At 43.6% G+C, this 11878-nt stretch overlaps 1 long non-coding RNA gene across 1 annotated transcript; it reads right to left on the reverse strand.

The window, feature by feature from the left end:
* Positions 1–8124: 8124 nt before the first annotated feature.
* LOC116526042 lies at positions 8125–11453 on the reverse strand. Its single transcript, XR_004257940.1, has 2 exons — positions 10842–11453; positions 8125–8252 (listed from the first exon to the last, which is right to left on the reverse strand). It is a non-coding gene; the product is annotated as an uncharacterized LOC116526042 (long non-coding RNA).
* Positions 11454–11878: the final 425 nt, after the last annotated feature.

The following is an 11878-nucleotide window of genomic DNA, read 5'->3' on the forward strand; positions in this document are numbered from 1 at the left end:
AAACATTACAAACTTATTCTCTTACAGTTGTGGGAAAGGTCCAAAATGTGCCTGCGGGCTACATCAAGGCTTCAGCAGGGCAGGCTCCTTCAGGCGTCTCTAAAGATGAATTGTTTTCCTGCCTTTTCCAGCTTCTGAAAGTCACCTGCGTTCCTGGGCTCATGGCCCCTTCCTCACGTTGCTCTAACCTCTTCCTTGTGTCGTCACATCTCCCACTACTGACTTCGACCTTCTTGATTCCCTCTTTATTTATTTTAAAAAATGTTGTTTTAGAAACAGGGTCTCACTCTATTGCCCAAGCTGGAGTAGCTAGAGTGCTCACTGCAGCCTCCAACTCCTGGGCTCAAGTGACCCTCCTGCCTTGGCCTCCCACAGTACTGGGATTATAGGCATAAGCCACCATACCTGGCCTCAGCTCCTTCTTCTCCTTCTTTAGTCTCAGCTACATGGGTTGTTGAAGAAAGAGTTGCTCTGTCACCCAGGCTAGAGTGCAGTGGTGTGATCTTGGCTTACTGCAAACTCCACCTTCTGGGTTCAAGCAATTCTCCTGCCTCAGCCTCCCATGTAGCTGGGACTACAGGCACGTGCCACCACACCTGGTTAATTTTTGTATTTTTAGTAGAGATGGGGTTTCACCATGTTGGCCAGGCTGGCCTCAAACTCCTGACCTCAGGTGATCCGCCAGCCTTGGCCTCCCAAAGTGCTAGGATTACAGGTGTGAGCCACTGTGCACAGCCTTGACTCCTTTTATAAGTGATTACATGTGATTACAGTGGATCTACCCAGCTAACCCAGTATAAATAAGCTCCCCATCTCAAGATATTTAGGGTAATCACATCGACAAAGGTTTTTTGTGTTTTTTTTTCCCATGTATATTTACAGGTCCTGGTCATTTGGATATGGACATCTTTGGGGGTCATTATTCTGTCTTCCACAAACTCTATGAGGTTCCGCGATAAGTCTGGAGCTAACAATTCTCATCTTGGGATGGGTGCAATGGCTTATACCTGTAGTCCTAATACTTTTGAATGCTGAGGCAAGAGGATCACTTGAGCTCAGGAGTTCGATACCAGCCTGAGCACAACATAGTGAGACTCTATCTCTGCAAAAAAAAAAAAAAAATATATATATATATATATATATATATATATTTAAAAAGTAGCTGGGTGTGGTGGTTGCACATCTGTGGTCCCAGTTACTTGGAAGGCTGAGGCAGGAAGATCACTTGAGCTCAGGAAATCGAGGCTGCAGTGAGATATAATTATACCACTGCCTTCCAGCCTGGACAGCAGAGCGAGACCCTGCCTCAAAAAAGAATTCCTTGGACATCAATTCCTAAAAGAAGGCTTCCTTGGACCCCAAAGTCAGGTTAGGGTCCCCTCCTATGTGCTCCCATCACCTTCTGGGGTCACCTCTCACTGGAGCCCTTATCAAACTGCATTATAGGCACTTGATTATGATTACATCTTCCACGCTAGTCTGTTTAACTCCAGAGAGTAGGGACTGTGCCTCATTTATTTTCGTATCTCCTGCCCCCAATATGGTGTCCGGCACTTTGTAGTTGCTTAATGAATATCTGTTGTCATGACGATTAGAAGATACCTGGCTCAAATAGGGATTCCATAGATGGCGAATCCTTTTGCTAGCACCATTATTGCCAAATAAGTGGGAGAATTTCTTTTTTGTTTTTATTTTACTTTACGTTCTGGGATACAAATGCAGAACGTGCAGGTTTGTTACATAGATATGCATATGCCATGGTGGTTTGCTACACCTAACAACCTGTCATCTAGGATTTAAGCTCCTTATGCATTAGGTATTTGTCCTAATGGTCTCCCTTTCCTTGCCCCCTACCCCAAGACAGGCCCCAGTGTGTGATGTTCCCCTCCCTGTGTCTATGTGTTCTCATTGTTCAATACCCACTTATGAGCGAGAGCATGCAGTGTTTGGTTTTCTGTTCTTATGTCAGTTTGCTGAGAGTGATGGTTTCCAGCTTCATCCATGTCCCTGCAAAGGACATGAACTCATCCTTTTTTATGGCTACATAGTATTCCATGGTGTATATATGTGCCATATTTTCTTTATCAAGTCTATAATTGATGGGCATTTTGGTTGGTTCCAAGTCTTTGCTATTGTAAACAGTGCCGCAGTGAACATACGTGTGCATGTGTCTTTATAACAGAATGATTTATAATCCTTTGGGTACACATCCAGTGATGGGATTGCTGTGTCAAATGATACTTCTGGTTCTAGGTCCTTGAGAATTCACCACACTGTCTTCCACAATGGTTGAACTAATTTACGCTCTCGAAAGTAGGAGAATTTCTATGGATGACAAGTAAAATGCCCCATCCCGACAGGGAAAGTACAAGGAAGCATGTCTTCTAGCTTAGAGACAAAAACCCTTTAAGGTAGCCAGAGGCAACGGCATGGTTAACCTTTTCTGTTTTTATTATAACATCGTTTTACCCAGAACCCACCACCCAGTTGAGGAACGTGTGCTGGCTGGCTTTCAGAGGCAAGTGGGGGCAGGAGCAGGCGAGAAGAAATCCACTGTTGATATTTCATCATCAACTGGGCAGAACAGAGCCTTGACCTGGGTCTGCCTTGACCGCTTCAAGCGCTGTGAACTCTTGGCTTGTGTCACATTTCCTCTCAATGAGCCACACTTGCTTTCTTTACTGACATTTACGCCTACTGCAGCGGAGGGACGAGAGGATGGGCAGCAGGCCAAGTCGTTCTGAGCGGCCCTGTGCTGCTGGATTCACCATATTCCTGGGCTTGCCATCTGGCCATACGCAAGTCACTCCTCTTTCAATTTCTGTGCCTATAAAATGCATGACTCATCTCACAGATGCCAAGAAATTCAAAGTGTTCCTGTCTTTAAAGGGAAAGAGTTATTAAAAACAAAAAAAAAAAAGCTACTGTAGATGTACTTATCAGGCTATTACTAGACCAAAGCTAAAGCCAAGACCAAAGCCAGCTTTGATTTCATTTCAAAGCCTGGAGCAAGGAAACTAGTGTCAGAACTTTAAAGCAGCATGCTGTTTAAAGTGAGCCTTCCCAGCCTGCAATTTAGATTCATAGTCACACATATGCCACAGCAGAGATCTTAGTTCCCCTACAGGCACACACAGTAGGATTTGAAGCAGCAACTTCACCTTTTTAGCTAAACAGTAACATATCAATGACACCTACAGCCAGAGCCTGATTGGCACACCAGCCATATTTGCGACAAAATTAAGTCACATGGTCTGCAAAAGAATGTTTTAATTATTTGTGAATTTATTTCTATGAAAGGTTTACAAAGGAACAAATATTAAACCAAATGTAGTCACGCATTTAACAAGACACTCTAAGAACAAATTGTATATTCAGGATATCATGAGCTCTTTAAAGACCACTGTGTTTTATTTGTTTTTAAATTCCCATCTTTAAAATACCCTTAAAATAGTCTGTGCTCAATAAATGCTGACTGACTAATTAGTTATTCCATCAAACATGAGTTCTGTAGTCTATTGCAGGGATAAAAGGGAAATAGAAGATGTAGTCTTTGTCACCAGTTGGAGACAATAAGGCAAACAGATTAAAAAGACATACGGCAAAAGGACATTGCACAAGTGAGAACCAATTTGCATGTATATGGAACTTGCCTGGTTTGGCAATATTGATCATTCATTCATTTAGTCTTTCATTTTTATCATTCAATAAATATTTTGTAACCACATTCTATGAGATAACAAAGAAGAAGACCATGTTAGCTCTGAATTATGCTCAGTTCTTGAGTGTTCTTTGACTAAATAGGCAATAAATGGGGAATTCCATGGACAGTGCCCATAATTGCTACTTCAGAGAAGCAAAAAGATGCTACAAGAGTTCAAGGGAGAATGTGGATCCAGTCTAGGGGTGATGGTGAGTCCATCTCAACCACCAAAGGGCACCTGCTTTCAGTGACATCATTTCAAATATGAAGAGTAAAGAAGGAAGGGCAACATGGAATTTAGGAAAAAAGAACTCCTCCCAAACTCAGGAACCTTAACAGTCCATAAGCAGGAAGTTCGACGAATGCTTTCGATCCAGAGATTTAGAATTGTGATTTTAAAAAAATAATAAAAATAGCACAAATGACCTTCTACTGTGGATAAAGGCAATCCTACTGTCATCCATTTCACCACCAGCTCTGTCCAGAGGAATGAAATTTATCTTCAGCTACCTCTTTACATCTGTGGATTCCTGAAACTGCCTGTGGCCAACCAGCTCCCAAGGGCCCAGTTTCTCTTGTGTCTCAGGTGGGGTTCTCAAGAAGCAGGAGAATTCTTGAGCAAGTGATTCACCGGGGGAGTGTTCTCAGGAGGAGGGGAGTGAGGGGGCAAGAGAGCAGAGGGTGGGGAAGGGCAAGCGAGGATGCGGTCTCAGCCAGACACCAGCTTCAGGCTGAGCCCTCTGGGAAGTTTGGGATCCCCAAAGTGCACCACATAGGCAGTGCCCCCTTGGTGCCAGGGGGCTGAGCTTTTGCATGTCTGGGCCAGACTGCCCTTTGGGAACCATGACTCCCAGGAGAAGGAGGGGCTGTGAGCTGTTGTCAGCCAGTCCTCACAGCAGCTGGGAGTAAAAAGAAGCTGGATGGGGCACCCCTAGCACCTACCTTCCCCTGTGTGGCCCTTTGTCTTTTTTTTTTTTTTTTTTTGAGACAGAGTCACTCCATCACCTAGGCTGGAGTGCAGTGGTGCAATCTTGGCTCACGGCAACCTCCACCTCCCAGGTACAAGCAATTCTCCCACCTGAGCCTCCTGAGTAGCTGGGACTACAGGCATGCACCACCGCACCTGGCTAATTTTTGTATTTTTGATAGAGACAGGGTTTCACCACATTGGCCAGGCTGGTTTCAAACTCCTGGACTCAAGTGATCTGCTCACCTTGGCCTTCCAAAATGTTGGGATTACAGGCATGAACTACCGTGCCTGGCCCCCTTCGTCTTTTACATAGCAAGCTACTGCAATTGTTGCAATTACAATTATGTGCCCCCCCACCCCCAGACTGTGAGCTCCCTGAAGTTAGGAAATGCTATGCCTTATTCGTTTTTGTATCCTGAGTGTTTAGTATAATGACTGGTATTTCCTAGGTGCTTAATAAATGAATGCTGAATGAATGAATATTGATTAAGCCCTCCCACTCCCTTGAGACGGTATGCCATTTGAAGAAACTGGGTTACTGTAAACTAATATATGGTTCCCTAAGGTGGTAGGAGGCACTTCCAACACTAAAAGAATAGTACAAGAAAGCATATATTTCATTTCAGAGTTGCAGAAGGTGACACAGTCCACAACTTGGGGATGGGGATGAGAGAGATCGGAAATGGCCGAGGATATTTCAGATCGAGAATAGACATCCCAGAATTATGTGTTGCAGAGAACTGGCAGCTACTTCACCCTTCCACCAGACCGGAGGAAAAGTGAAATAGTCACTTATGCATCAACCTTAAATAATATGATTTAGAACATATGATTAGGTATAGAGTTTATTGGAGCTCAAACCCAGGAATAGCCATTCAGGAAACATGGACTCCAGAGAGATGAGGCCAGTGGTCTAAAATAAAAACGTCTTGCTTATATAGGCAGAAAACAAAGAAATTTAGTAGGATTAGAACATTTCATCTTAGACAAAGAGATAGTTGTGAAGTCTTTGTATCAGAAATGAAAGAAGGAAGTGAATCTATAATGATGATCAGTAGTGAAGGGGGAAGGGGTCTTCCCTGGCACCCCTCAGTCATTGACAACATTTTACAAAACAATGTGGGTGAGGAAGAAGGCTAATCTATAATCAGAGAGACAAAGGCTACAGCCGTCTGTTTTTGTAACTTGAGTCCCATAATCACACTCCTTCAAGGCTCATATGTTTTAAAGTTCCAACAGCTTTGATTTTGAAATATTTATTTTCACACATTCACCAAATACTTGTTGAACATGTACAACAAGGCATAGGCCTAGGTGCTGGGGGATACAGCGGCAAACTCGGAAGGCCACATCTCTGCTCTCATTGAGCTTACAGGTGGCGGGGAGAAAACACACGAAAGTAAGCAAAGAAATATATCATTACACATGGTAATAAGAGCTGTGAAGGGACGAAACAGATGGTGGGAGGGAACACAGCAGGAGGACAGGGAATGTCTCCCTAAGGATGTGGTTTTAAGCTGAAGTTGGCAAGGACGGGAAGGACAGGGAGGCGGAGCAGCCTGAGGGACTGCCATTCAAGAAACCCAGAGGCCAGTGCAGCCTCAGATGTGGGCTGCCAGGCACAGCGGTTCACAACTGTAATCCCAGCACTCTGAAGCTGAGGCAGGAGGATTGCTTGAGGTCAGGAGTTTGAGACCAGGTTGGCCAACATAATGACACCCTATCTCTACAAAAAGTAAAAAATAAAAATTAGCAACTGGGCGCAGTGGCTCACGCCTGTAATCCTAGCACTTTGGGAGGCCGAGACAGGCAGATCACCTGAGGTCTGGAGTTCAAGACCAGCCTGACCAACATGGAGAAACCCCACCTCTACTAAAAATACCAATTAGCTGGGTGTGGTGGTGCATGCCTGTAATCTCAGCTACTTAGGAGGCTGAGGCAGGAGAATCGCTTGAACCTGAGAGGCGGAGGTTACAATGAGCCGAGATTGCGCCACTGCACTCCAGGCTGGGCAACAAGGATGAAACTCTGTCTCAAAAAAAAAAAAAAAAAAAAAAAATTAGCTGGTTTACTTGAGAGGCTGAGGCAGGAGGATTGCTTGACCCTGGAGTTTGAGGCTATAGTGAGCTCTAATTGCACTACTGCACTCCAGCCTGGGTGACAGAGCAAGATCCTGTCCCTAAAAAGATAAAAAAATTTAAATTAAAAATAAAAATAAAAAATTTAAAAAGTAAATAACAATAATAATTTTTCAAAAGGTGGGGAAAGGACAGCAAGACCTGACAGTGTCTGCAGCGGGGCAGGCAAAGGCAGAGCAGGTAGACCCAAGTCAGCCAGGATTAGTTTAGATTTTGTTCTAAGTACTATAGCTTAGAGAAAGAGTTTTAAGACAGAGATGATGTGGTGTGATGTATTTGTTAATCAGGGCAGTTTTTGCACTGCTATAAGGAAATATCTGAGACTGGGTAATTTACGAAGAAAAAAGGTTTAATTGGCTCACAGTTCTATAGGTTGTATAGGAAGCATGGCGGCATCAGCTTCTGGGGAGGCCTCAGGGAACTTAACAATTATGGCAGAAGGCAGAGAGGAGCAGTGAATCTCACATGGCTGGAGCAGAAGGAGAAGAGAGAGGGGAGGTGCCATACTGTTAAACAACCAGATCTCATGAGAACTTACTCCCTACACGGTACCAAGGGGAGACTGTGCTAAACCATTCATAAGAACTCTGCCTCCACGATCCGGTCACCTCCCATCAGGCCCTGCCTCCACCACTGAGGTTACAATTTGACATGAGATTTGGATGGAGACACAGATACAAACCATGTCATGTGATTTACATTCACGCGGGAATACCCAGGCTGCTGGAGGAGACAAGATCGAAAAGGAGTTTGGGAAGAAAAGAGAGCCGCTGGGGTGGCTAGGACTAGGACCAAGGTATTTAACGTTTCTCTTTGGGAAAGATTATTCTTTACCCCATTTTATAGCTGAAGAAACTGAGCTTCTGAGTTGGGTTGGAGCCACAATGCCAGTCTGTCCCTGAATTCCTCTTTTCTTTTATTCCTTTTTTTTTTTTTTGAGACAGGATCTCACTCTGTTGCTCAGGCTGGAGAGCAGAGGTGCAATCATGTTAATGCAGCCTCAACCTCCTGGGCTCAAGTGATCCTCCCACTAAGCCTCCCAAGTTAGCTGGGCCCGCAGGTATGCATCAACATGTCGCTAATTTTGTGTGTGTTGGGGGGATTTTTTTTTTTGGTAGAAACAGGGTTTCATCATGTTGTCCAGGGTGGTTTCAAACTCCTGGCTTCAAGTGATCCACCCACCTCAGCCTCCCGAAGTGCTGGGATTACAGGCGTGAGCCACCAAACTTGGCCTCTTCTGTAATTCTTGTGTTCAGTTACACAAAACTTCCATAGTGGCAAAGATAAAAAGGAATGATAATATCCATTTTTGGCAAGGAAGTGGGGGAAAGGGGACTTCTCAGCCACTGCAGGTGGGAATGTGAATTCATTCTGTCTTTCCAGGGGAAACCCAAGGAAAGATGCACATCCTCCTGGAGGCACCGCTCCCAGTTTTAGGATCCTAAAAATAAATAAATAAATAAATAAATTGTCTACTGAGCAGAGATGTTTGAAAAAGTCTTGTTTGTCAGTATTTGCAAGAGTGAAATAGGATCCAGTGAGAAGATAGGGTTACCCAAAGATGTACAGTATGATCCCATTTTGTAAAATGTACATATAGAAAAATGTTCTACATATAGAAAAAATTCTGGAAGAATCTATGCCAAATATTAAGAGTGGTTCTTTCCAGATATGGGCATATCTGGAGATTTTGTTGTTGCTATTTTTTTAAATCTGTGGGTCTAATGTTTTTAAATTTAAAAAATTAGCATTTTTAAAATTGATAAATAATAATTGTACGTATTCATGAGGTATATAGTGATTTTGTTTTGTTTTGTTTTTTTTGATATGGAGTCTCCCTCTGTCACCCAGGCTGGAGTGCAGTGGCGCAATCTTGGCTCACTGCAACCTCTGCCTCCCGGGTTCAAGCAGTTCTCCTGCCTCAGTCTCCCACGTAGCTGGGACTACAGGTGCATACCACCACACCCAGCTAATTTTCATATTTGTAGTAGACATGGGGTTTCACCATATTGGTCAAATTGGTCTTGAACTCCTGACCTTGTGATCCCCCTGCCTCAGCCTCCCAAAGTGCTGGGATTACAGGCATGAGCCACTGCACCCGGCCTACAGGGATGTTTCTATGTATAATATATAATGATCAGATCACAGTAGCAACATAGCCATCATCTCAAACACAACAATGTTAACTTTTTATTGAAGTATGACATACATACTTACAAAACAGCACACATCTTATGTTCACAATCTGATGAATGATCACCAACTGAACACACTCATGACTGACACATTGATCAAGAAATAGAACATTACCAGACTCCTAGAAGCACTCTTTGTAAAATCAGATAGAAACTACTTTGCTGTGTCTTACTTCTTTCACTCCAGATTATGTTTATGTACATTGAGTGCACATGGACACAAAGAAGGGAGCAACAAACACGGGCCTACTTGAGGGTGGAAGATGTGAGCAGTATGAGAATCAAAAAACTACCTATCCAGTATGATGTTTATTACCTGAGTGTTGAAATAATCTGTACACCAAACCTCCCCGACTCGCAATTTACGTGTACAGCAAATCGGCACATGCACCCCTGAACCTAAAGTTAAAATACAGGCCAGGCAATGTGGCTCACACCTGTAATCTCAGCACTTTGGGAGGCCAGGGCAGGCGGATCACCTGAGGTCAGGAGTTCAGACCAGCCTGACCAACATGGAGAAATCCTGTCTCCACTAAAAATACAAAATTAGCCGGGCATGGAGGCACATGCCTGTAATCCCAGCTACTTAGGCGGCTGAGGCAGGAGCATCTCTTGAACCCAGGAAGCAGAGGTTGCAGTGAGCCAAGATCGCGCCATTTCACTCCAGCCTGAGCAATAAGAGCAAAACTCCGTCTCAAAACAAACAAACAAACAAAGAGATTATGTTTATGTGATTGATACTTCCAGGTAGCTGCATTTAATTGTAGTAAGCTAATCAATTGATTAAAATCTTAGAATGGTCACACCTTGTTTTTTATAAATATGACACTGCAGAATCCGTGATAATCATAAGCATTTTGTCACCTTATGAAGCACTTTTCATGTAGACTAGCTCTAAGCATTATTACTATCCTCATTTAATAGAAAAGGGCCTGGGATTGAAAGGGTAATTTGCCTTGCACAAAGCTAGTAGGTGGCCAAGCCAGGACTGGTTCTTACCTAAATCCATGCCCTTTCTGCCCCACCCCATTAGATTCAGAGCAAAGGTAGCCGTGGCTTAAATGAAAGGAATGTTTTGCTCACCATTAGGCTCTTCAGACATGGAGACAAGTTACCAGGGAAGGTTATCTAAACTTCTTTCCTGAAAATCATTGCGAAAAATTGGCAAGGCAGATGTCCCATAAATATTCATCCAGTTTCAATATTAATTATCTCCAGAGAGAATTTCTCCTGCTAATACTATATCCACATTTCTCATTTAATACTATTAATCGTAATGCCTTCATGATCACATTGCCTGTGTAGTAGATGTTTACAAATCGTATGGGTTTCATATTTGCATATGCCCCCTTTCCTCTCCAGCTTAACGAATATCAATGATTGCAGCCTCTTAGCAATCATATAAAGGAGTGTCACTTCTCATTCACAGTTGAAGGAATTGAGACCCACTATCAAATAGATGGTTACAGCAGAACTGGGGCAAAATTCAGGTATTCAGGCCACAACTCTTTGGAGCACACATTACTACATAAAATGAGAAACTTGTTTCTGCTTGGAAACATAAACAATGATAATCCTAAATGTTATTAAAACTGTGAAAGGTTTTTTTAAAGACAGAATGCATGACTTAGCTTTATGTTATTATAAAATCATGATAGCGTACCCTAAGATAATGATCCTTCTTTGAAACATGATTCAGTTGTTTCTATGAAGATACTAATTTCACAATCCAGTACACTTTACAGGAATTTCAGAAGAAATTAGGCATATTAGCAGAGAAAACATGAACTTTTCACCTCAAATATTGACTTAAGCACCAATTCAAGTAACTTTACCTTACGGAGCTGTGGGACTTCAAAAGCAGAAGTGAGGTGACAAAAGAGCTTAGTCTAAACTCATCCTCTCCTTCCGCATTCCTACTTCCGCTTCTGTGGATAGTCCTCATTTTTTTGGTAATTTTACAAAAGAAACACGAAGTAGTTCACATCCAGAGTCTTCCTACCTCTGAATATAGCATTCACTGCGCTGAGACCATTTCCCCAGGAAGTTAGGCTCTGCTTTCACCTGGTCACCTTTCAGGAATCTCAAAAATGGAGGGTCTGTTTTCCCAGCAAAAGAACAGTGCAGGTCACAGGACAACAGATAAGCCTATTTATTTTCCCAGAGACTTTGGCCAGGCCCTACCATCTTCTCTTACCTTGTCCTCAGTTGCGGGTCAGCCTCAGGTCATGGGGCAGGTCGGGCTTGCACAGCCTTGATCAGGTCCCAGGGGTTCCCTCCCCACGCTCCCTGACGGGCTTACTAGACGTCTTCTTTGAGAGCCTCTGTGAACCTCTATTCTCCCAGTTACCTTTATGAATAGACAATGGGGTGGTCAGGCACCCTGGCTCACACCTGGAATCCCAGCACTTTGGAAGGCTGAGATGGGCGGATCATGAGGTCAGGAGTTCGAGACCAGCCTGGCCAGCATGGTGAAACCCCGTCTCTACTAAAAATACAAAAATTAGCCGGGCGTGGTGGTGCCTGCCTGTAATCCCAGCTACTGGGGAGGCTGAGGCAGGAGAATCACTTGAACCCGGGAGGTGGAGGCTGCAATGAGCCGAGATCTTGCCACTGCACTCCAGCCTGGGTGACAGAGCAAGACTCCATCTCAAAAAACAAACAAACAAAAATGGTTATGTTATTTTTAAAAAAAAAGATGGGGTGGGTCCCCTCCAGTGGCTCACACCTGTAATCCCAGCACTTTGGGAGGCTGAGGTAGGCAGAATTCTTGAACCCAGTAGTTTGATGCCAGCCTGGGTAACTTGGTGAAACCGCATCTTTACAAAAAAAAAAATACAAAAGTTAGCCGGGTATGGTAGCCCATGCCTGC

The sequence above is a fragment of the Sapajus apella genome, unplaced genomic scaffold, assembly GCF_009761245.1.
Source record: "Sapajus apella isolate SASKATOON/1434 unplaced genomic scaffold, GSC_monkey_1.0 scaffold49, whole genome shotgun sequence".
Taxonomy (NCBI): Eukaryota; Metazoa; Chordata; class Mammalia; order Primates; family Cebidae; genus Sapajus; species Sapajus apella.